The sequence below is a fragment of the Molothrus ater genome, chromosome Z (genome assembly GCF_012460135.2).
Source record: "Molothrus ater isolate BHLD 08-10-18 breed brown headed cowbird chromosome Z, BPBGC_Mater_1.1, whole genome shotgun sequence".
NCBI classification, from domain to species: Eukaryota; Metazoa; Chordata; class Aves; order Passeriformes; family Icteridae; genus Molothrus; species Molothrus ater.
The window spans coordinates 47,141,399-47,167,077 of record NC_050511.2 but is presented as its reverse complement, the minus strand read 5'-3'; the positions used below and the strand labels follow the sequence as shown (position 1 = coordinate 47,167,077).

The 25,679-nt window shown below is 40.9% G+C and overlaps 1 protein-coding gene and 1 pseudogene across 2 annotated transcripts in view; one reads left to right on the top strand and one right to left on the bottom strand.

The window, feature by feature from the left end:
• The window catches only part of ACO1 (aconitase 1), a 55,504-nt gene that overhangs the window by 2,923 nt on the left and 26,902 nt on the right, over positions 1–25,679 (top strand). Inside the window, exon 1 of one of the 2 annotated variants that reach the window (XM_036402944.1) lies at positions 16,153–16,249. The exons of the other annotated variant lie outside the window; for it this stretch is intronic. The gene's annotated coding sequence lies outside the window, so the exon portion shown is untranslated. Of the gene's footprint in view, positions 1–16,152; positions 16,250–25,679 lie in introns of those variants that run through there. 2 annotated transcript variants of the gene reach the window in all.
• Positions 7,820–8,796, bottom strand: LOC118699673 (Golgi to ER traffic protein 4 homolog; annotated as a pseudogene).

The following is a 25,679-nucleotide window of genomic DNA, read 5'->3' as shown; positions in this document are numbered from 1 at the left end:
GGGGAACCATGTCAAAGTCCTGATAAATGACATCTGCTGCCCTTCCCTTGTCCACAAGTGGAGTCACTCCATCACAGAAGGCCTGCAGGCTGGTCAGACAGGACTTGCCCTTGGTAAAGCCATGCTGGCTGTCGCAAATCACCTCCCTGTCCTCCATGTGCCTTAGCACAGCTTCCAGCAGGATCTGTTCCATGATCTTCCCAGGCACAGAGGTGATGCTCACAGGTCAGCTGTTCCAGGGGTCCTCCTTTCTACCCTTTTTAAAGATGGGTACAATGTTTTCCCTTATCCAGTCACCTGGGATTTCACCTGACAGCCACAACTTTTCAAATGTCATGGAGAGGAGTTTGGCAACTACATCAGCTGGTTGCCTCAGGACTCTAGGATGCATCTCCTTGGCTCCCGTAGACTTTTAAGTTCTTCAGGTGGCCACAAATCTGATTTTTACTTAGAGTGGGAGAGACTTTGCTCCCACAGTCCCCATCTTGCTGTTTGTCCACTCAGGAGATGTGGGAAAGGGGTTACCACTGAAGACTGCGGCGAAAGAAATTGTTGAGTACCTCAGCTTTCCTCTCAATCATTGTTACCATCATTGTCTGTCAGGGGACACACCTTCTCTGACCTCCAAATGAGCAGACAGCAGGGTAGCACTGCAGAAAAGGTCCTGGGTGTCTTGGTTGTCAATGAGCCAGCTGTGCACACTGGCAGCAACCAGGATCAACAGTATCCTGTGCTGTCCAGGAACACAGCTAGTCAGCTGAGAGAAGGGACTATTACTGTCTTCCGAGCACTACAATATTAGACTATTGCATTCAGTTTTGACCTCCATAAAGGAAGAGCATGACAAACTGCTGGAGCAAGTTCACTGGAGAACCATGAGGGTGGCTACGGGTTGGTGCACTTATCCTGTGCAGAGAAGGCTGAGGGAGCAGGACTCTGCCTGAAGAACAGACAGTTACCAGGAGATCTCCTAGCACCCCAGTACTACTGACACCGAGGTTTTAATGAGGAAAGATCAAGGTTCTTTACAGGCAAATGGCACAACTTCAAACTAGGTGTTCAGGCTGGATTTGAGGAGAAACCTCTTTACCTTAAAGGCAGTCAAGCATAGGGGCAGGTTAAGTTGCATTGACCTGTCTTGCCTTTTTTTTTCAACCTAGCCTGTCCTCTTTAAATGTGTTTCTTTTGTATTGATCTAATAGTTCTTCCCCTCTTAAGAGTCAGAGGCCCAAGATTTGGAAAGCTGAAACTCATGTGAACATGTCTTTCCTACAATCTGGGGAACTACCTTATAATCGTATCAGAATTTGACTGTTTCAAAAGCCTGAGGAAATAATCAATTAATCTTTTAATAAAAAGGTGAAAATGCATTCAATTAACAAATAATTACATACACTACTGAATCACTTATCCAGGCAGGTAGTTACAAGGTTTCTTTGATAGAAGACTGGAGAATAGTAGTTTTTGTAGTTTAGATATCAAGTAAGTGTGCAATTGTGGCTATTTTTTAACAACTGACTCTCCAGATAAATACTTATAAGTTGTAACACAGGGGAAAGAACTAAAATTTTTGTGCTTTAATTTCTCATCTTATCTCTGAGCAATCTGTATAACCTGTCAAAACAACCTAAACCATCCAAGGGCTGTCATCAGCTAAGTCTGCCAAAACATCTGCTGCCAGCAGCCGTGGAGTATGGCAGCAGTGGAAGGCTAGCCACCCATTTCACATGTGTAGCACACCTGCTGCCCTAGACAGTAGAAAAAAAGTGAAGTAAAGAATTATTACTGGAGCTCTCACATTCACAAATGTGATAACTTATTAGAAGTGGTTTTTTCCTCATGCAGGAGTTGTTGCTTGACAGGCTGGTAACTGAAAGATGAAACAAACAGGATAAAACTACCATTTCTTAAGTATACCTTTATATTTTTTTAAATAAAAAAGTGCCTCAAGATAAAAACAAAATTCTTTGAACATCCATTGTCTTTGTTTTGACAAGAGTAGTAAAACAAGATTAGGAAAAAAAATGTAAGGCCTCTGAAAAGAAAATTTACTTCTTTTTACATCCTGATAAACATTTTGTGTCACTTTGGATTCTATAACTTCATTAAACTCAAATTATGCAACTCCTGGGCAGGAAGTACAGAAAAATTGTCATTTTTACAAGTTTCTTGGCTTGGTAGAGGAGTTTCTGGTAAATGGAGCAAACTTTGAACCTTGGATCTTCTGAGCCTTTTGTAACCTTCTTGTACTCTTTATATCTAGGGAGAAAACATACTGTGACAGATAGAAAGCCTTTGCTACAACTGAGAAGTGAAAGTTCTGGTACATCATCCCAAATTTATGTACAGGATTAAATAAGTTTGATGAAGTGTCAATATCACATCATGTTTTTATCCTTTAAGGAACACAGTTCATTATACCAGAGCTCTCTTGTCACTCAGAATGATGAAATTCAGTTACTCAATTCTTTCATGAAGCAATTTATTTGTAAGCAAGCTTCAAAAAACCTGAAAATAAGTAACCATGTCAGGTCCAGGTGAGATCCAGAGGATTTTATAAGACTGTATAAATATGGAAGTAGTGGATGAAAAGCAGATGGAGCGGTGCTGTTTTTTAGTGGTCTGTCCTGGCCTTCCCATTTCCTTGTTTCTCAGAGAGCGATGAACAATTTCATGCATCCACTGACATGATAGGAGTGGGAGTCATTAGCTTCCCAAATGCTGGAGAAGCTTGCTAAGTTTCTGTTTCTATAAAATGTGTTCTTTGTGTGTTGGTGAATTATGGAAGGGTGAAATCCAGTGGTACTTATCCCATAGAGCCATAAGCAAAAGTGTTTCTAGATTACTGAAATCTTCTGCATTGTTGACTTCTTTTTCTGAATTCCCTTCATTACTGCAAGTAATTGGAAGAGAGGAATGACACAAACCATATGTGGAGGTTGAAAAGGAAAGTTTAAAATTAATTGTGGCTTCAAAGAACCAAAGCTTTGAATGTGCCCTCCTGTTGGCAACCAGCAGGGAAGAAGAGCCACAAGGGGGTTGGTTTTATTGGTTTAAACCAGCACATCAATATTTGGAAACTGAGGGATAATGCTTCTTTTTGCACATGAAAGGAAGTGGCTCATGAAGTATCATCTTCCTAGGCAAGAGAGGTTTCAGATTTGCAGTTTTTTCACCTCTTCAAGTTGGTGATATCTGAATTAAAGGTAAATCCTGATGTTCATTTAAATAGGATACCTTTCTTTTTTTCCCAAAATCTCACAGCTGAAGAGACAATAAAAGTATTAGATCAGGTTTATGCACTCTTTGTCTTGAAATGGAAAATAAAAGAGAAATTCAATTTCTTATACCTACACTACAAAAAAAAAAAAAAAAAAGAGAGAGAAAAAAGGGTTAGTACCTAGCACATAATTAGTTTGGTTTTGGGTTTTGTTTTTTTTTTTCTTCATAATAGCTCTACAGTTACTTCCTTTCTGAAAGAAAGTCTTTAAAAAAACTGTTCTAATCACACTAGAAATAAATCAAGTGCTGACTTGTTAGTTAAAAGCACCAACAACCCCTGAATAAGAGAAGCAAGAGCCCTGCTATGGAAAACCAGCAAAGTTCTTGATCAGTTCCAAGTTATAAGATATGGTATGTCTTTCAACTTTTTATTTGATTCCCAGATTAACTATACCTTTTCAAATAAGGGTTATAATAAGGGACACATTAGACTGCATAATCTAAACAAAATTACGTATTAATGTTTATATATCAAATATATGCATACTTTTCACATAGGTACAGAGATTTAGAAGAAAATCCTTCCGTACAAATTCATCCATCTGTTGTGGGGGAAAAAACCCCTATGGAAATCCCATCAAGAAAACCATCTTTATTTCACCAAAATCATTATAGTCAGCAGTAATAAGTATTTAATGAAAACATAGATGCATTTATCAGAAGCAGACATAACTGTAGAACTCATACTTTATTTTAGCATTTAGACTCCTTACTATATCAGGAGTTTCCCTAGTTCTGCTAACAAAACTAAGACTTAGTAAATAATAAACCATATCAGAGCTGAAAGTAAAGAAAACTGTGTAACAACATAGCAAAGTCAAAAGGTTGAAATTTAAGGCCCAGACAGCTAGCAAATATGATGATATGACAGGCAAATTATTTGTGCTTCAAATACACTGATTTTAATATTTAATAGCTTATTTCCAGCTCTTAAGTTTTAGAATAACTTCCTGACAGAGTACATAAAGGATTTGCTCAGAGTTAATGAATCACTTCTCTGGGAGATATACACCAACCAATCAACCAAAAAACAGCTAAGGTTTGATTTATTTTTTTATTGTAAAGGATTACCAGTTTAACTTCTTTAGTCATGTTTTGTCTCTGGACCTAGGGAACATGACAGCAATTCTTATGAATAGAGTACCTTAATGCATTCTGACATGCAAAATATGCAGAACACCCACATATGGAATAACAGATTGCTGTTAGGGTTAATAAGAGTTGTGCACTCTGAAAAGAAAATGTCCAAGTCTTGTCGTTAAAACCACATTGCAATTTCTGATTCTACACTCTAATAATGTATCAGAAACCCAGTATATAAAACACCCTTTTTTAATGTATGTGTATATGATATATTTATAATATAAATCTATTATAATATATTTATAATATATATTATAAATATATAAATATATCAATAATATATAATATTATATATATATATATATATATATATATATATATATATATATATATATATATATACACACAATAAATATATTTATAATATAAATATTTATAAATATATTTATTTCTATGCCTGACAGTACCTGTTGGTGTACGGGAGAGATCTACTCCCAGCAAAAATTGTAAAAGAAATACCATTTATGCTAGACTCCAGAGTGATGTGTTGTGTTCATGCATGAGATCCTCCTTTGGCTGTGTCACTGGTGCCCACATGGATGACAGGAGGTTGTGATCTGCGGGCTTGACAAAAGCACCCCAGATCAAAGGCCCTGACAAGCAGCAAACCTTCTGAGACAGAGAGGTCAGCAAAAGTAAAGTCTCCAGCCACCATGACTTGCTCTGTCCTTGTGAGGGGCTCACATGTCTCCCAACCAAGCTTGTTTCTGTTTATTTGTTGTCAGAGTATTGCACGAGTGCCTTCAGTTCATACTTGCATGACCAGAAAGAGTCATTCTCCTGTTGCCAGGAGTTATAAGCTCCCAACATTTCCACCTTGGGAGTCTCAACTTTCCCACCTTGCTAGTCCAAATCTACTACAGAGTCCAGCCTTGCCTTTTAGCTGTCCCACCTCTTAAGCAGTTATTGAAGATAAATTCTTAAAATAAGACATCACTGTGGAGTTAAAGGGGTTTGTTGATGATAAAATAATTATAAAATTATAATTAAACAATTATTGAGTGATAATTAAATAGTAATGTAATTAAACAACTACAGCCCACTGCTGTACAGGAGAACACAATGGCCTCAAGGGTGGGGCTACAGATGTCTATAACGTAAGGTGGTTGATTTGTAGTTAACCTGCCTTGGTGCAGGAGTACAGCCACAGCAGTTTAAGTTTTGGCTAGTCCTACTCAGGATGATTCTGTTAGGCCCTGATAAGTTGTGGTGTAGATTCCTTGGTTCCTGTGAAGTCAAAGGCCTGGCACAGTTCTCTGGGTGTGCACAGCAGAGCTGACTGGCGGTGATGCCTGAATCAAAGCGCTGTTCACTCAGCCAGAGTCCTGCACCTATCATTGCTGCAGAGGGCTCCAGCACTCACCTCTGCACAGGCACCTCCTTGGAGGGATCCTGTTGCCTTCCTGGTCATCCTCCCTGGTGCTATGTGGTCTGCTGCCTTCTCCCATGGCTTCTGCACCAGGCAGCTCTGTACCTCAGCCCTACACCTCAGCCAGACCTCAACCTCCTCAGTATCACCCTGGGAAGAGGCACTTGGCACTGCATATAACCTTACACCTGCAGGGCCCCCCATGTTCTCTTGGAGCAGCATCTGGGCTGGTGCTAAGGGGCATGCTATTGTGCTGGCTCCAGCACAGTCTGCAGCAGTTCTTCTGTGCACCTTTGGTGTCCTCTGTAATGGGAGTGCTGTGCTAAAGCCAGCTGCCCCTCACCAGTGGATCACTGCTCTCCTCTGGTACAGCTGAACAGAAGTAAACACTCCCTGATCAGGAAAGCACTGACTTGGAAATGCTATGTTCCACAATAAGGAAAACAGAAAGAGAGGCAGCAGTGTATTTCTATCTGTAAAAAATAAACTGGTCTGTTATGTGCCAAGTCCCCATTTGCTATCCCTGGTTACCACAACATTTCCTTCTTCTGTTCTCTAACAGTTTGTAACTAAAATGGGTTCTGTTGAGTGCAGTCCATGGTTGATTAATGGAAAGATAATTAATGAGTAAGCTGCTGCAAGCACTGGTTTTGTAGGTGTTTATTTCATTGAATAATGTGGAATAGGAGAGGACTCTGTAGCTCAGAGCAGGGGCAACCTTATGGTTAGACCCAAGTTTGGTATTAAAGCAGTTCCCCACATTCTCCCAGCAGGACTGTTGTCTTGCTTCTTCACCTTGTTATACAGATGAAACTTCACAATGTGTAACTTAGTTCAAGATTTCAGAAAGAATGTGAGTTTTCCAACCTATGCTGCAAGTAAAACAATTAAAAACTTGCTTGTGTTCTCTGTGACATAACTGAACAGAACCAACTGGCAGTCATTGATAGAAATTTTCAAGGTGTGCAGGGCAGCCAATAGCTTGGGCAACAGTGTGACATTCCAGAGGATCAGCCAGGGAAGGAAAAGGGGCAATGACCCTTATTATTGCAGAACTGATGTCTTTAAATTCCCCATGGGCCAAAAGAAATGAGCATCCAACTTAAAAATGGGCCTACCACTGCACCTGTGCATTCCAATATAGGAACAGGCACCAGCACCTCCAGCACCAAAGCTGTGACGGGCCTGGAAAGAAGCTGAAAGCTCATCCCAAATCCAGGGAGTCACCTACAGGCTGGTTACAGGACAGCATAACCATGAATCATGCAGATTGCTGTAGCTGTAGAAGAAGGGATTATAAGTGACCTCACCCCCAATAAGTCACAGTTGTACTAATTAAATAGCCTTGCCCTTAATGGGTCGCAGCTGTGACTAATAAAGGTAAGTGTGATAAAAGGTGTAGGTTGGCTGATTAGGGAGATCCTTCCTCTTTGAGGAAGAGGACCTTAAGGAGGTAGAGGAGCCTTGAGGAAGAGGAGCATGCAGTCTGAAGGGTGTGTATGTTACTCATGGCACTGGAAGCAAGTCCTTGTATCAATGTCTCTTGGATGTGTATCTCAAATTATGCTGCTCGGCTTGTCTCAGAGTACTTTTGGCACTAGCATTGCAAATCAATTATTCAATTGCATTCCCTGCCTTTCAAGATCTTCCTTGGAAGAGGGCAGAAGGCAAGGAGGCTTTCTCAGAACAGAGATGGTATTGGGTAGGCCGTGAAGAACAAGCCCTATGTTTATGCTTTATTGAAAGACTGTGCAAAAGGAAATACTGCATCAGAAACTGTTTAATCAGTCCCAGCAACTGCTCTGATTGGTTTGTTTGGCTACTCTTTGTTGGCTTCCTTCTTTTTTTTTCTTTTTCTTTTCCCCCATAAATAATACAGACTGACAGTATAAGCATTGCAGCAATCATTTCTAAAAGACCAGAAGAGCCCTTCTTTTAGAAGCCAGGAAACAGGATTCAAATTCCAAAAGTGTCTTCAGAGTCATTGAATCATCAGATTTACACAGCAGCCAATGACAACAACATTCAGTCAAGCTCAACAGGACTGCTGTCTTCCTGACCATCTTCTGTGTCATTACCTTCCCCAGTTCACATGAGACTGTTTTAAAAGACTTCCTAGCAATCCCCCCCAGGATGAGGTCTGCTTGGGTGGAACTCTGAAGAAAAGCTGTCCTATTCTATCTAGATACTCATTATACAGGGGGTCTTTTTTCAGCGAAGTTTTGTGATACTATTCACACAATACTGTTCGTACTGTTAGTTTTCCTCCATGAACTGCCAACAGAAACCAGATGAAGTTTAGCAGTGATTGCACAAAGGGCGGGCCCTTCTCTATGGAAGGATTTTTCTGTGTGTATGTTGTAAAAACAACTGATGTGCTGGTCTTATTTTTCAAGCAGAGAAATTGTAGTATTGCCTGAATTCCACTGTGGTATCTGTGGGACAAGGAGTATTCCACCAGCATATTTGCACAGCCCTGACCATCTGTTGAGTGCAAGTGATACTGAGATTCACTACAGTTTTGCTCTCTCCACACGATAATAGCTAGTAACTGGTGTAGTTTTGGATGTCCAAGTATTCCTGATTCCCCGCTGGACTATTTTAGTGCTCTGGATATGAAAGCCACTCTTTTACAAGAATTTGGATCCATTAAACTAAACAATTTAGCTAAGTTTTCTAAAAGGTCTTCTGCTACTTTCGCATCTGACTTCTCCAAAGACTCCAAAACCAGCATCAGTGATCAGCAGCACTGTTTTGCTGGTTATGACTGAAGAATAGTAAGCCCCTGAATACATTAGTTCTCTTGCTTCTGCATGTTTTCCTTGTGACATATACCTGAAGAAGAACGCCTGGTACATCTGGCAATGGCCTGATGTGATCGACGTGATAGCAACAAGACATGATAAGAAGGAAGGCAGAGATAAGGCAGCCCGAGAGTTGCCGAGGATAAGACAGCCAGGAGCTATGGAGGAACATGGCTTTTGAGTCATAGGAAGGAACATGGCCTGGAGTTGCAGGGAGACAGTGGCCAAAAAAGAGGTGTGAGAAATGAGAAATAGCATAGCTGGGAGAAGAGCTGCAGAAATCTGGGTTTTGATTGTAAAAAGAGGAAGGGCTGCAGTCCAGCAGAGTCCTGGGGCAGTGCCACGTTCCCCTGGCTCCTGCTGGGTGCACAGATGCCCGGCCTACTGGCAAGCACCCTGCTGGACCTGGCTCTTTCACTGCTCCAACCCAAGGGCGCGAAGGGTGGTATGGAGAAAGCAGCCAGCAGCAACACGGGAGCGGCAACAGAGCTCCCAGAGACAGAATCATCAATATGGTGACCCACAGAGAGCTGTGAGACACCAACTTGACTACGGAGAGATAAACCAGCTCAAGAACCAGAAACAGAGCAGTTTTATATGCTAGTAAAACATAGGTATTTTATTTAAATATTTGTATAATTGTTAATCCTAAGCAGAATATGTAAATATGTCTATTTAAACATGTTTTTTTAATTAAAAGAAAAGGGGGGAAATATAGGTGACCTTGCCCCTGATAAGTCCCAGTAGTTCTAAATACCAAAGAAGAACAGCCTTGCCCTTAATGGGTTGCAGCTGTGACTAATAAAGATAAGTGTGATAAAAGGGGTGGGTTGGCCAGTCAGGGAGAGCCTTGAGGAAGAAGACCTTGAGCAGGTAGAGGAGCCCTGAGGAATAATGAACAATCCAGACAGACAAAGAAGAACAAAACAAGAAAGAGAGTTGCTGCTGAAAAAGATCTGCTGTGAGGTCAGTCTGGGTCTGATGGAGTTAAGAGACTGGCTTGGAGTCATAGTTGAGCTAGGTGAAAGTCTGTGGTCAGAGGCAGCAAGGAAATACTTGGAGTCATTTTCCAGCAGGAAATAGCCAGCAGTCAGAGTCTGCCAGAGAAACCAACAGTAGAAGCTTGCTGTAGTCAGAGTCAGGATGGCTAAGCTCTAAAGAGAAGAATAAACTGGGACCCTTTTCACTTTGTTAAATGAGAGTCTGTGTCTTGGCTCATTTCTACCAGTAACAAGAGGTCTGCTGCAACAGATTGCCACCACAGACCACTGACACAATGGAAATCTAAGCACTGGAGTGTTGAAGTGCATTAGGAATAAAAAAGGTGAATGAGATTTCGCTGGTGGAAATGAAGCACTGAGGGCCTGGTAACACTTCATAGGAGATCCCATTGGATAGCTTTCTCTTGGAACAATTGCAGCTTTTCATTAAGGTCTCTGGTAAATGAGAGAGTTTGTTCACTGGAGAGATTACCAATAGAGGTACTATTTGCACATAGAGTAGTAGAGGATTTCCCACTCTCATGGCATCTAGATGTTGTGCTCAGAAACAGGGTAAAAAAGCCCATCAACCTCTGTGTTCTTTGCTATGTTATCCCCTTCTTCTGTGTTTGTGTGCAAAGAATTGAACTACTTGCAAATGGGTGAAAAGGACAACTTTTGTGAGATGTAATTTGGCTTTGTGCTCTCACTTGCACTAGTGGTCAGGGTAAATCCGTCATGATGCATTTGCTCTCTGCCCTCAGAGGCAGGAAAATATGTCAAAGAAGCATCCATCCTGACTGCGCTATGTCATAGGAGATTTGATCTCCTCTCTTCAAGAAGCCTTGGAAGCAACTAAGTAGAGTATTCTTAAATTGTGATTGCCGGTTTTATTCAGCATGTTAATTTGCTGGGGGAAAATTGAGGAATCAAAAAGCAAAATATTAGTACAAACATCTTGAGAGAATAGGCAGTATCCAATTTTTCACTGAAAAGTAGTTAAGAACAGTCTCTCATGTTTAGGCATAACAATAAGTAAAATGTTACAGAAAAAAAGTCCACCATTAGGGTGCAGCAAAGGAATTCCTACTGCTCTTCTGTGCGTCTTTAATGCTCTTTGAGCAAAATATGTATGTATAAGCAGCATAAAATATGGACCTCTTTTCAAAAAGCATGTTTTCCATTGCTTTCTATAATGTGCCCCTTGTTTTTAATAAAGTTTTAGATACCAGAGCAACTACAAGCAATTACTAATCAGTACAGGGAATGAAAGTGTAGTGCTGCAGTGAATATCCAAGGTTGTTACATTTACCAGTCACCAAATGCATGTAGCAAGCATGTAGTAGGAAACAGGTTCCTCTTAGGTAAGGGTTAGGGAGTGTGTGTGCAAGTTCTTTAGACAGGTACAGGGGCAAAGTGAAAACTGCTGTCTTAGACTAGCCACATGATAGATAGTAAATTGCCTGGGCTCCAGAGATTGTTTCTTCTACCAACTTTCTGGTATTAGTTTACTCCCACTTCATCCTGATCTATCAGATGAGTAACATGTTCTGCCAGAGTCCTGAGCTCAGTAAGGGAGTGTTAGTGCTACTGCAACACAAACTATGAACAGCATAAGTCCAGGCTTACTGTGTGCAAGGGTGATGTACATTACCTATACACCAAAGGTTTAAATAACATTTTGAATATCGGTTGTTTTCAAATGAGCATTCACAGGAATCTAGTCTGGGTTAGTCCTCTACACTATTCCAAATATGCAAGGAAAGACACTGGTGGTCAGCAAAGACTTCTGCATTTACTGCAAGTTATATCATTACTCTTGAAAGGGACAAGAACAATCCTTCCACTTCAATGGTGCAAACAGTTTTTCTTTCTCATGCTCTGTACAGCAACTATAAGCTGATCACAGATTATCTACTCTGGAAGAAATTCTCCAAAAGCATTACATAGTCTGGTGCTGAAGGTGCAGTGTTGGCAGTGAAGAGTTTTACTTATCTCAGACAATTTTTTCTTCAAGTCCCTTTCCTTCAGTTCCTGTGGCACAGTCAAACAAATGCTTTTCTTCTGCAAGAAAACAGTAGGATTCCTTGACAATACATGTTTGTGAGTTTCTACCTGGGACTAAGAGGAGGATCTGAACTCCCAAGTCAATGCCCTCTCACAGGAGTGACAACAAGCCTCCGCTGAACCCCATTAAACCAGCAGATGGCAGAACTTTAATCTTTGTTTTGCTGCTGAAAACGAAGTTCAGTAAATGTAACTGCAATTTTCTGAAGACTCATTTAAAGAAAGACAGTTAAGTAAACCAGTGCTAAGATCAGAAGCAAATTATAACATATTTATTAAAATATGCCAACCACAGAATTTCCTTTGGAGGATGCACAATCATCTAATTAAAGAGGGAGATGCAGTAGGCCCTCACTTAGTTCAATAACCAGAATCTACTATGGTATTTCTGAGTTGTCATCTGGGAGCTCTCAAAATCTCTATTTTCCGACTTTTACTTCTACAATTTGAACAGCTTAAAACAGTCATGACTAACAATGAAATCTCACCACTAACTCCTTCATGAGCCACCAAATATATTTTCCTGTAATCAGGACAAGCTGTAAGCCATAACCTGCAAGCTACTATCTCCCTGTCTCTTCAGTTCATTCACAGATGGCTTCCCAGAGTCAGGAACACTTTTACTGAGTGTTGAACTCATTTGAATATATAAATTCATATGTTTTGTAGAACATAGTATGTTAAATGATATACCCCTAGGTGCTGCTTATAGGAACACAACACTCCAGAGCAAAGCTCAACAAGCTTTTTCATTATACTACAGAGAGCCAGGAAAAGCAGGACACATGCAGACACTTCTTTTTGCTGACAGCTCCAAAGCTGGGTCCTCTAGGCTGCCAGCTCAAGTTTATTGCCTCCCTGTCTGACCTATCCTGGCCCAGCTTGAGACTGATTGCAGCAATCCTGTGATTGCAGCAATCCTGTGATTGCAGCAATCCTGTGATTGCTGCAGCCTCAGTGGTCAGCTGAGCCTGCATGGAAGATTGCTACAACACTGAAGTCTACTGCTGTATGTTAAAGCTTTATTGACTGTAACAGGCCTAAAACAATCTCTTGGCAATTCAAAGCATTTTAAACTTCTCGAGAGGATGGGAAAGAGTGAAATTTGTTGAGACACAACCATGAAGTCAGCAATTGAACAGATATGATGTGCTCCCTGGACTTCCAGGATGTTGGTGAATAAGAACACTCAAAGAACACTCCAAAAAGAATCTGATATTAGACAAAGCTATTTGGAAATGGATTTCAGTAAGACAGAAAGGACAAAGGACACATAGTTCCTCATCTGTTGTGAAATAATTTCATGAAAAACCCTAAAAGCACTCTAGAATACACGACTGCAACATGAAAGGCATTGTTATTCCTATTTGCATCAATTTTCACTGCAAGAACAGAAAATAATTTTCTTTAATCCTGATTTAGCACAATGCATGATTGTCCAAGAAAACTGTTGGACATCCTTGCAATCTGATCCTAAACCCAAGAACCGATTTCAGTAAACATCTTCCTACAAACAATAGATCTAATATAGTTCTCACCTCCTGGCAGCCTTGGGAGAAAGGCAAACCCTCACTTTTTTAGTCATGTGCTAAATAAGACACATTATTGTAAACTGAGCCCCAGTGAGTAGAATAGTAAAATGCTGGAAACACCAGCAATAACTTTCAGACAGCATTGCCATAAACCTTTGAATGAACAGCCTGTCTTCCAATCCCATGATAGCCTCTTTGTCTTTGCAAAGAATCAGCAGCGGCTGAAGCAGTTCTGTCTCTCTTTCTGGAACACAGAATCTTCCCTTCCCTACTGTCAACCTCAGGGGCCTTCCCTCCCTGCAGAACAGAAAGTACAAACCTTGCAGACACTCACTGGGAAAAGTCAGAGCTGATGTATGGATTTCCCATTTCTGTTGCTGACCTGCTATTTTCACTAGTCTTTGCTTTTTGTCCCAGAGATTTTAGGTCAATCAGATTTTGCAGCAATTGCTTTGGTATCTAGGTATGGAGGATTTTATTCATGATTCAAAACTTAGTGATATACATGGGCCTTGGAAGTTTCTTCTGTTAGAAACAGCAACAACAACAACCAAATTAAAATTTTAAAATTTTCTTTTTAAAGGAAGTGACCCAGAGAAGCATTATAGAACTAAATCCCACAAAGAGGAACATATTTGAAATGCCTTTATTACTATTAATTATATACAAAAATAAAAACGTCTCTCAAATAATGAAACATCTAAAGCTCTAAGAGGTTTTAGAAATTCTCTAACTTTTCAGACCATCAGAGTAATCTACTATTTTGTTGTCATGTAAAAACATGGGCTTCCACCTTCAAGAGCCAAAAGCAAAACTACAAACATAACTGTGTTCTGCCAAACTCAGTCTTAGGAACCTCTCTGGCCAAAGGTTTGAAAACAATATTATGAATTAATGTCCAGTTCCATGTTAACCATCTGGTAAAGCAAATCATATGTTCTAAAACCCAATAGAATTCTAAAAGAAGAACTTAGTGCAAGTGAATTATTCCAGGTGGTATTTATGCAGAACAGAAAGCAGGTCAACCTGGAAGCAATTTTGACCAATAACTCAAAAGTACTATATGTTGCAGATTACAGGCTATTTAGAGGTATCAGGTCAGACAATAGCAGGTTTAACTACAGATAGTCCCTAGAATTCTCAACTGTTCCAGTGAAATCAATACCAGGTATGTCAAAGCCAGGATTTCCATATTAAGTTTAAAAAAAATCCTACTCAATGTATCTTGTTTTGCTAGATCTTGGGGTCCTTCCCATTGATTTCTTCTGGTCTGACAGTTCCAGTTGAATAGTGTATGTAGGCAGGAGGATCTGTCAGCACAGGTCAGTGTGCAGGAATCCAGCCCACAAACATCCAGGTGAGACATAATGGGCATTTTCTATGTTTCATCCTTCTTTACAAGTTGAGCTAAGCACTTGCATTTTCACTTACCTGAGACTTGCTCCTCTGCAGCAAAGCCAGCAGGTAATTCAGTTTGCTCTTAGCCTAAGCTTTCTTCAGGTAAAACCAAAACATTATGGACCTTTTTTTACTCCAGCTGTCAGTGGTTAGCATGTCTCCTAGCCAGTGACCTCCAAGACCTGACCAAGACTTACAGAATATTTACATTCCTTACATGCAACTCTTCTCTACTATGTATACAATTATTTTCCTGGAATTAGATACTTTTTAGTTTTCTTAATTGTTAAGCAAAGTTTCCTGTCTGACTATCCAGGAATCACTCTGGCAGGCACACTCCATGTGACCACGTGAGCTGGAACGGAGGTCACTTCACAATGGTGGCTCCAGTGAGCTGAGAGGTGCCCTGTTTGACTCCCTACAAACCACACTCTCACCCAGTCAGACCAGATTTCCTTACTGGCTGGACGCCAGGCTTCCCATGACAGAGTCTCAGACTCCTGGATTCTTACAATGGTTTAATCATGGTGCAGTGACAAAATAACAGCTCAAGCTGGTGTCTCTGAGGAGGGACCCTGAGCAAAGCAAACTCTGGGCTTTTATACCTTCACAATCTAAGTGTGTGAAAGCCTGGGGTCTTCCAGCTGAATCATTGGCTCCTGCTGTGTCACTCAGTGTCTGCTCACCTAGCTGGGCCACAGGGTTTTTGTTGGGTCAATGCCAGTTCCTAGCCTCTTACTTCTGGCTCCTGCTATCCAGAGCTCAATGTGCTGTCCCACTGCAGCTGTACCCTAACTAGTTGCACTGAATATATTCTTCAACATTATTCAGGCCCAAACCATATACTGTTCTACTGGGAACATGCTGGACACTGATAAAGTCTCCATGGCACTCAGCTATGGGGGTGATGTAAATTATGTCCTCTAGGATGTTCTCTACTCTGATTTTGTTCTTTAATATTGACGTCATGATATTGATCTTGACCAGCTTGTAAGTAACAGCCTGTTTCTGCCAACAGCCAGGACAATCAGCTCTCCTCCTGCCAAGAGAAACAACAGGACGTCCCACTCCTATTGCAGTACCTCGAGGATGAGGATGCAGTCCTGTGTGTCAGGTGGTGTCCTGAGCGACACCTGTTTCCAGGCTTCACTGACAGCACCTCTGGACTCCAAAGTCTGAGCAAGCGCTCGGGCTGTGAGCACATGGTGCACTTACGGTCGGCACAAGGCACATTACTGCCCGCACCCTGCTGCCCATGTCACAGTGCCCGTCTTTCCGATAACCCTCACCGCAGCAGATCTGGCCTTGACCTCGGTACCACCCTCCTGCCCACCCTTCCACACTCACAGCGCTCCCTCTCCTCCTCCTCCATCCAGGGAAAGTGGCTAGCCGAGGAAAGCAGCGGCTCTCTTCGGGGCCAGGGCTGCGGGAGGGAGGGGTGAGCCCACCAGTCCCGCGCCCCCTCCGCCGGGCTGGTCATCCGCTCGCTAGTCCTCCCTCTCGTCCTCCCTCCCTCCCTCCCGCTCGGGCGGCTGGCGGCCATCCCGCCGCCGCTCCGGCCTTGGGGCGCGGGGCGGAGCCCGCCGCCACCGCCCCTTCCCTGTGCCTGCGCCCGGCGGCCCCTGACGGCGAGCAGCGGTGGCAGCGGCGGCGGTTTGTGCTCCTCGCTCCCCGGTGAGTGCGGGCCCCGCCGCCTCGCTTCTCTCCCCCCCCCGGCGCCGGCGGCTCGGGTGCCTGGGAGCCGCTTCTCCGGCCGCGGCGTGCCCGTTCTCGGCGGCCGCGGGGAAAGGTTGTGGGGCGCCCCTCGGGGCAGAGCCGGGACGGGAGCGGGCCCGGGCGGAGGGCGGGCACCGGCGGCTAGCAGGGCCCGTTGGCAGGACGGGGGATCCTGCCGGCTCCCGGCCCCGGCTCCCGCGGTGGGGGCTGGAAAGAGTCGTTGGATGCTGCGGAGGGAAGGCGGCTCTGGCGGAGCAGCCTCTGCGAGCCACCATCTCGTAGCGGCGGCGGGCTGTGCGGCCCCCGCCTCGGCTCCGGGCCCCGGCTGGCGAAATCTCCAGCACCCGGCTTGGGGCCGGCTCACAGGGAGTACAGGGGGCGGCTTTTGCAGAGCGGTGAAAGAGGAATAGATTCAGCTCGAGAAGAGCGGGCGTGGAGGAGAAGCTGTGCTGCCCTGTCCTCATGTAGGTGAAGCTTTAACATTGATTTTCCTCCTGGAACTGCTCGAGCCTTGTCTATTGGTATTTCAGTAGTATCTAAATAGTGGAGGATAGTGTGAAGTATACCTATTAAGCACGCAGCAACTCCTCTGTGTTGGAAAATACCTCAGTAGATCTGCAACATAGGTAGGACAGGGAAAGGATGAAAGAAAATAATTGGAAGGTGATGGCTATAAGTGTTGGGTTTTAATAATTTTGGGTGACAAAATAATCTGTTTCATGTTCATGGCACAGACAGCAGGTGCAGATGTTCTGTAAGAGTCCTGGAGGTCATAGCACAGATGCAAGTATTTGCCTTCTAATTTAACTTGACTTAGGACTGTGGTGGTGGAGATGCCCGGTTTCAATAACTGGATGAGGTATATTTGGATCAGACCCTGTTCGTGTTCAGTATGTTTCCACATCTCATAATATCACCACAGTTCCTATTTATTTTTTAACTGGAGGTTGTACTTTGATATTTAGTTTCCACCTCTAAAGCTAGTAAAGGTGGGGGGAGGGGGATAAAGGGCAGGACGGAGAGAGCTGAACTTTAGTATTTTTTAATATCAGCAGGAAACTTGGTCTAAAACAGAGGATTCTCTCTCCAAACAATTGGAATTGAATTAATATCTCTGAGCACTCAGTGCTGTTGCTATTGTTCAGACTGGCTTTATCAATCCGCAAAACCATAGTAAAGGAAGACCACCCTAGTGAAATATTAACACTGGAATGTTTATTTTAGTAATGCTTTGCTTAAAAGCAATTGTGCTTCATCAGAATGTCCTAATAAACTTCTGGGGATTGTTACTTAGTGCTTCAAAGAAAGTAAGACGAGTGTAATGGGCATAGAGTAGGAAGTGTAGCTGAGTCTTGTGCCTTCCAGGATCTGTGGTGTGTGTGAAGATTTATTAGGAAAATTATCAATACTTTACTCTTCTTGGACTTTATAAGATAGAGGAGATTCCCAGAGAAGCTTTCCATGTAAAAAGAAGTCTGATCACTTAGCAATGCTTTACAGAGAACATCATGCAGACTGTTGCTGAATTGAAAAAACCACAGGTCTTTCAAACTGCAGGTTTTTGTCATATCATATTTGTAATTTAGCACCTTTCTTTCTCTCTGGTTGTCTCTGGCCACTCCAACTTTGATACTAATTGTTTTTATAGTAATAGTGGAAGAGCAGCAACAATAAATGCAGAAAAATAAAGAAGAAATAACATTTGAATAGTAAGAAATGGAACAAATCTCTTTTGCCAGTGTTTTCCAGCATAGACTCTCACTGTAGCATTGTGAGAGTAAGAGCTGGAAATTTGCTCCCTCCTTGGAGTAACAATCTACTTAAGCTAAATAGAAAGATGTTAACTGAAGAGTGGTCCCTTTGTGTCTTGAAATATAGAGAAGGTAGAGAGGAGTCTTAATTGTATGAAAATGAGATAATTTTTTTTTGGGGTTTTTGCATTCGCTGCTGCCTTAGGGATTGATTAATTCAGAAGATTTCCTCTAGGTTTTTGGCACTTCCTTGAAAGAATTGGAACATCCCACAGCTGTAGGGTCAGGACTTCAGATGCTTGTTAATTTTGGTTGCTGAGGGGTTTTTTTTGCCTACCCTTTCTGTGTGAAAACTGTTATAAAAAAGGTGACTTGAAATGTTTAGTGGAACTTAGTTTGCCTCCTCAGAAAGCTTGGCCAGAAAACTCTGCTAACAGCTAGTTTGAGTTCATGAAATTGTATCAGACACACACTTGTTCTCCTTACAGACTGAAGCTGTGGGTATTTGAAAGCTGGATTCATCTGCACAAATAGTTGAATAGCTGCTGAGATTACGGTAGAAGTTTTTGGTGTGAGAAAGTTATCTTTATTTTCAGACAACAAATTCAAGATTTGTGTGGAAATCTTGTGTGTGAAAGTTAGGAACCCACAGTGTCAGATTATTTCACAACAGAAGTAATCCTCTCATCAGTTCTTCATCCTGAAAGGATCCTTCCACCTACATATCTTCAGTAGCTCTGAAATAGTTCAGATTTCAAGTTGCAGAAGAAGAGTATTCAAGGTCTTGAGAGAGCAGTTTATAGAGCTCATATAATGGTAATGGCATGAGTACAGGGCTGATTCACAATACTCTCATTTTGTTTGTCTTTCCCATGCACCTCTCCTGCATTTCTTCACCCTTCATAGAAGTCTTTTGAAACTTACAGACCAATGCCTTTTGACATTGAACCAAAATTCTAGACCAAATCTTTGTACACATGCTCTGTATTCCACATTTCTTGCAGCACTTCCATGTTGATTTTGTGTTTTTTGTAACTAACACTGAAAGCTAGTTCTTTGTTAAAACTGGTCCAAGCTGCATATTTGTTAATGAACAGTCTAAGAGTACTAGCATACTAGTAAAACTGGGTAAAAAAGCAGCAAGTTTGTATAGAAGTAGAAAGTAGGTTAAAGTTCAGAGCTGCTCTCCCAGGAGGTAGGAAAGAAATTTCAACACTTTATTTTTCAGTGTTTGGTAGTCTCCAAATAAGCTTCTTGGGTGTAAGGCTGCTCATTTTCCTGTAGCAAAAAATAAAAATTAGTCTCTACTTTTATCTGGGACTCAGTGGTGAGTGTGCTGAGAAAGCATTCCCTTAACACTTACACCTGCTTAACTATGATCTGGATTTTGTTAAGACTAGATTGCATTTCAGAGGCTGTCTGAGAGCACATGAGAGACACTACATATGTGTGCTCACGTGGGTTACCAAAGGCTGGTGAGATCTATACAAGAGAAGTGTTTTGACTGTCCCTCTAAGCTATGTTGAGGTGAGAGAGGAGGTAGCATTTGGCTTTCTGGAGGGATGATGTGAAGGAGTTTAATATCTACACTTTGGAACTTCCAGCTCACTTGGAGTCAGAGTTACTTTAAGACCTCAGTGTTTGATTTCACAAACTCGATCTCTGACCTAAACTTTCAGTTCCAATGTGTGTGATACAGCATTGCTAACAAAGTGCAATGGTCAGAATACTCATGACAGCCTATGAAATACACAGATTATGGGAATATGCAATTAGCAACCTGTTTGGTGTGTTGGAAGTTTAGCACTTTATGGATCTGAATAAGTAAGTATTTTAGCATTGCTATCAAAAGTTTCAGGCAGCAGGAGAAAGCAGGAACATCTGCAATCCAAAGCTCTGTTTGTTTTAGTACAGTGTTTCTCTTGAGCATTAAAGTTGAAAGGGGTTCTCTGAAACTTTGCCTAGAGGTTGTTTAAGAAACCCTCCTTTTTCTACTACTGCATTTTTTCCAGTGTGGAATACTGATGTAGTTTATACTGGCAGAATAGTTGCTCAGTCATCAAATTGTTAGTGGACTTCTCTTTAAGGATCTATGTGTAATGATGGACCTTTCTGTGTAACAAAGAAACACAAAGATTCTTTCTGGAGTCTCTTTAAACACTGAAATCTCCTCAGTGTCTGTTAGCAGCAATGGAACAGCATTTATTTGTTACATAGTGGCCTTATCTGCACAGGTAGAGTGTTAAATAATAAAAGCTTCTCTAAATCAAAAGAAGAAACGTGTATTTATTGCAAGAGTAATTGCATTCATCTGTTCTTTGGACATCCAAGAGTAATTATAGCATTTTATATTTTTATAAAACAAGACTCTGCTTGTTCTACTTCTAGTGTTGAAGTCTATCCAAATGCTAGGGGCATGTGTGGGCTTGAGGGTTTTTTTGCTTATGGTTTGTTTGGTTGGGTTTTTGCCATTTGTTTGGTGGGTAGGTGGGGTTTTTTGTTATTGTGTTGTCATGTGTCTGGTCATCTCTATCTGTCTGTTGATTTACCCAGTGTAACAAAAACATTTTTCTTAGGCAATTTGAATATTTAAACTAAAAAAAAAATATCCTGCTACGTGGATGTATTTATTAGGACTTTTTTCCTAAAATGACTTGAATTATGGATGTATTTACTTAGTGAAGTTTTCTTCTTTAAACACCAGACTGATACTGAAGAGAGGTTGGTTGCCTTTCCATATAAAAAAGGCAGGCTTTTGTCAACATGCTTAACATGGGTATTCTCCTTCCTTGGTTATTGGATAATTGCACCATGCACAGAACATGGTGCAATTCCAGTATGATGGAAATTCCTATATGCTGAACCTCCTCAGAGATCTTTGTTCACAGCTATGCCATCTATAACTTAGGTGAACTGGAATTAGTCATCAACTTTTTTAATGTGGGCTCCTTGTTGAGTAGAATGTGAAACCATGAGAAGAGCTTTGAGAAGTTTTAAAGGCCCAGGGGAAATGAGGAATAGCCCTTAATTAAATAAGTGCTGTTCAGTTATATGTAACTACTAGTAATGTCATGAAGTGCATGCTCAATGTTGTGATGCAGAATTTAAAACTCAGTATCCTGCTGCTCTGCTGCAGCTCCACTTAGATTTTTTAAGTTGTTTGCTTTTGCTATTTGGAGGTGCTTGTTGCAAACTTGGCAGCTAAGTACAGATACACACAGTGGCACTCATTTGAATGGACAAAACCAAGGGAAATAACTTGTGGGCACGGGAGTGATAATTGCATCAAAAGGTGGTAAGATCAGATCCAGCATGGATGAAAAATGTTGCATTTTTCAAGCAAGGCCATGGATATTGCCTATATCCTGCCTTATCACCAGGAAAGGACTTTTACCATGGTGGTCCTGCCAGCTCACCTCTTTTTTTCCCCAGTTTTCAGTTGGAAGTTTCATCACAGAAACATCATATTTTGTCATGTTTCTTCAAGTACCAGCAAGTCTGAGCTTTCCCCTTTTTCTTGATGACTGATAAAATTGCATCTTTGCTTTGGCTGAGTGTAATCTTTTTTAGCATTTCTAGAGTCTGGTAAAATGTTGAAATTAAATCGCTTCTTTGCTGAGTGTGTGCTTCCCAGTGATGGCCAGGAATTTACCCACATTTCAGGAAAAAGAGCATTTAATACTTGAAATCTGTTTTAGTTAAGATACCTGGTGTTTAGTTTTATGTAGTGATGTCTAAAATTAACCTCTTATCATTGATAACATAGGCACCCTTTCATAATTGGAAAGACAGCAACTAAGAAACCAAAGATGGAATAGAAAAAAACAATTGTTGAAACATGTTTCTCCAAGTGAGATTAAATATATGTCTGTGCTAAAATGCTGAATAACCATGGCTATTCTGTTGCTACTTTATGCCCTGAAGCTTAGATAGAAGTTTTCTCATCCAGAGCCTTTTTTCCCTTCTGCAGATCAAACAATCTGTGTCTTTGGTTTATTGTCAGGTACTTCTGTAATAAAAGTGGTTATTACTAATCATGAGTCTTCTGTAAACATTTGTGTTGTGTATTACAGAAAGAGCATGGTTTACTGTCAGCATATATGTAGGAAACCACTCTGTGTGCTACAGTTTTCTCCTTTTCTGCATGGTGAGAGATGAGTGGGATGCTCTGATATCACTAAAACCCCCAAAATAATACATATTGTTGATAGTATGGATCTGTTTACAGTCAATGAGTATACACGATGCTGTGTTTTTTATAAAGAATCTCTTTTTTTTGGATGTGAGATTGCTGCTTTTAATCTGACTAGCTGTTCTCAGTTTCACCTTCAAGTCTAGAGAGAGTAGAAAAAGATGTCTAGAACAGTTTTCAGATTTTCTCAGATATAGCAAGAGACTAAATACATTTTTTCCTTCTCTGTGATCTTCGTGAGATAATTTATGCAAGTATAAAGATATATTATTATATTTTTTCAATTCCATTAATTTCAGTAAAATTTATTTGTTGTCTTTGTTCCAAGTTACAAAACTGCTTTTAAAAGGGTAGAGTAGAGTCAAGGAGTCACTGTCAATCAAGAATGTGGTTTAAACTGAACCAAGTCCTTTTCCAATCAATGTTGTTGAGATGTGACCAGTATTGTGTTTGTTAGATACTCAGAAAGGTGCAACAGCTGAAGATTTGAAAGCACACATAAAACATACCTTGAAATCTCCTGTGATTTTTTTTTAAATAAAAGATTTTAAGTTTCTTACTTAAAACCTTTTTATGGAAATCCCCATGAGACTTTAATGTACTTTGAATGTATCTGATGTAGTTGATTAATAAGAGAAGACAAGGGAAGAGGATGGACAGACACCTTTTTCCTTCTGTCCCCTTGGACTTGTGCACATTTCTTATGTCATGATCATCAAGGGGTGTGTCCTTCAGGACACCACAGAGATAACCACAGGCAGTACAGCCGGCAGGCATCTTTGCAATGATCTTTTGGTGCTAGTGAACATCTGAGGTCTCTGTGGTAAAAGCTGAGTTTGCTGGCACACTCAATACAGATGAAGTGAGGAGTGTTATACTAAGATTTTGTTACTTCTTAGAGTATCACAGTGTAAAACTTGTGTTTCCAGAGAAATTTGAACTGTGTCATATATAGGGATGCAAACAGCAACAAACAGCTGCTGTGGCCAAGGGTTCATTCTCTGCCCTAAAGGGCAAGATGTTGCATTTGCAAAACACTACTTCCTTTTTTATATTTGGAAAGTTATGGCCTTATCCAGATAAATTTGTCCCTCCTGGTATTCATGGTTACAGTCTTTCTGTACTTCTGCTTCTCTGAGGGAGAGGGAAAAAACAGAAATCAGACTTTCTGTGGTGAGCTAATCTGCAGTCTGGGTGAATTGAGGTGCCTTCTAACAAGAGATTGAGTGTGGTGGCACAGTAATAAGCTGCTGCATTGATGTAACAAGGTGAGTAGGAAACAGTATTGGTAGGGAGTTCAGATTCATAGATGATCAGCATTAGTGTGGACCAGATTGTGGATGTTCTCAGATTTTTAATAGTAGGCACTAAGGAAGGGCTAAAATCGAAATGTTGTTTGTCTGGCACACTTCATACAAGTCATGCAACCCTTTAAGGAGGTTCCAGTATCTTGAGATTACCTCCATTGGTCAGAGCATGGTGCTAATAATGCCAGGGTTGTGGAATAGAACATCATATGGGCCATTTACTTGGACTTTGTGATCCTTGTGTGCCTGCCAACTCATAATATTCTATGAGTCTGTATCAGTAATGAGATGCTCCTTTTTTAATGCTATTCTGCATTTTCACTTTTGAATAATCCATTTTTTAATGTAATCTCCACACAAACAGTTTTAAGGTTGTTGGGCAGAAGATCAAGTGCTTGTTTTGGTATTTCTGAGCAGGTATCAATGTGGTCACACGTTGGCCATGGTCAGCATGTGTGACCCTGTGTGCTGCACCAGTTCCAGGCAGACAAATGTCTGCTCACCCATGTTTGCATATTTATATTTCAGTGCCTGCAAAACACGAATAAATATTCCTTGCTGTAATCACAAATTAACCTGTATCAAGTTAATAAAAAAATTAACCTGTATCTATTGCTAATCTGTATCAAGTTAATAAAAAAGTTAACCTGTATCTATTGCAAGGATGACTTCAAAAGTTTTGGTATATTCAGTGTGCAGAGTATCGCCCCCAGATTTCTTTTTGACAAATCACTAGTTTAGAGTTCTGTGCTGGGGCAAGTTGGTTTATAATTTACTGTGTGGAAATAGTAGTTGGTATGACTGAGCTTCCCTGTCTTGGGAAATTTACTATAGTAATGCTGCTAGTTGGTATTTTTTCTAGAGATTTTACCTCTTTTCAGGTATTTCTGAATGGCTTCCAGGTTTGTAACAGTGTTGTTCATGTCAGTGTGACAAGGCAGATGAAAAGAATTTGTGATTAGGGCTTGGTTAGCCAACAGTTTGGTTTATTTGTGTAAATCACTGATGAGAGGAGATTTGTAGTGAAGTATCTTATACTGTGAGCTGTTCAGGGAAGAGGGTGATGTCTGATAAGTAATGTTAACATGTAGATAATGTGTCATAGCATCTTGAATTTCTGCTGTGATTTGCCAAGACATGGACTTGGATGGAAAATGTTCAAACTGCAGTTTATACTTGGTTGGATAAGAATATGTGAACTGAGTACAGTGGACTCATGGTCATATCAAATTAATGATCTGCTTTATCTGTCAGTGGATATCTGAATATTTTCTATCTATGGCTACTCTTAAACTTTCCCATGAGAAATTGATATGAATAAAATAAAGTTCTCAAAGTGGAATGCAAAAAAGTAAATCTTAACAGGAGGGTAGCTGGCAAGAAGAGGAAGGAAGAAATTCATTTTGATCATGCTCAGTTGTAGAAGCACAGAGTTTGCTTAGAGGAATAGCTAGTAGCTCATGCTGATTAAAGATCATGACACCTAAAACTTTACGGGCTTGTGTACAGGGTGAGTATTTGCAAAGCTGGGAAAAGGAGTTTCAGAAATAACTTGTCAATGGAAATGTGAGAGATGATGCATTTGAGCTTGTGTGTGTGTTTGCAGTCTGTTCATTTGCTGACCTTCCAGCTTCCTTGGGCATTCAGCTTTTTATCTAGAAACATCCATTATTTTGTTTGAAAGAATTCTGTAAATATTTCTTTCTCTACATTATCTTGTTGCTTTACACCCTGGACTTTCTTTTGTTACCATTTCTGCTATTTCTCTTGGGTTGTCTTCTAAGAAAAAAACTGAATTTTGAATTTTGAAAATACTGGAATACTGTAAAAACCCCCCATAAATGTGTTCCACATAGTAGTATTTCCTGAACATTGCATGAAACTAGCAGGTGAGATAAATAAATTAATTCTTTGGCCATGCTGTGTCTGTTTTTAACAAGTACTGGACTTTGTGCATCCTTTTGTACCAGTCTCCAAGGCCTGTCATGTGTATCTCCTGCCTTGTTGTGAATTTTCTCATTTGAAAACCTGGGGCAAGAGAAGATAATGGTACTTGAATGAAGACAGGAATTGTACTCTGGGAAAACAAGGGATCTGAAAATCAGACCTTTGGTTATCTCTCTACTAAAAAAATTTTA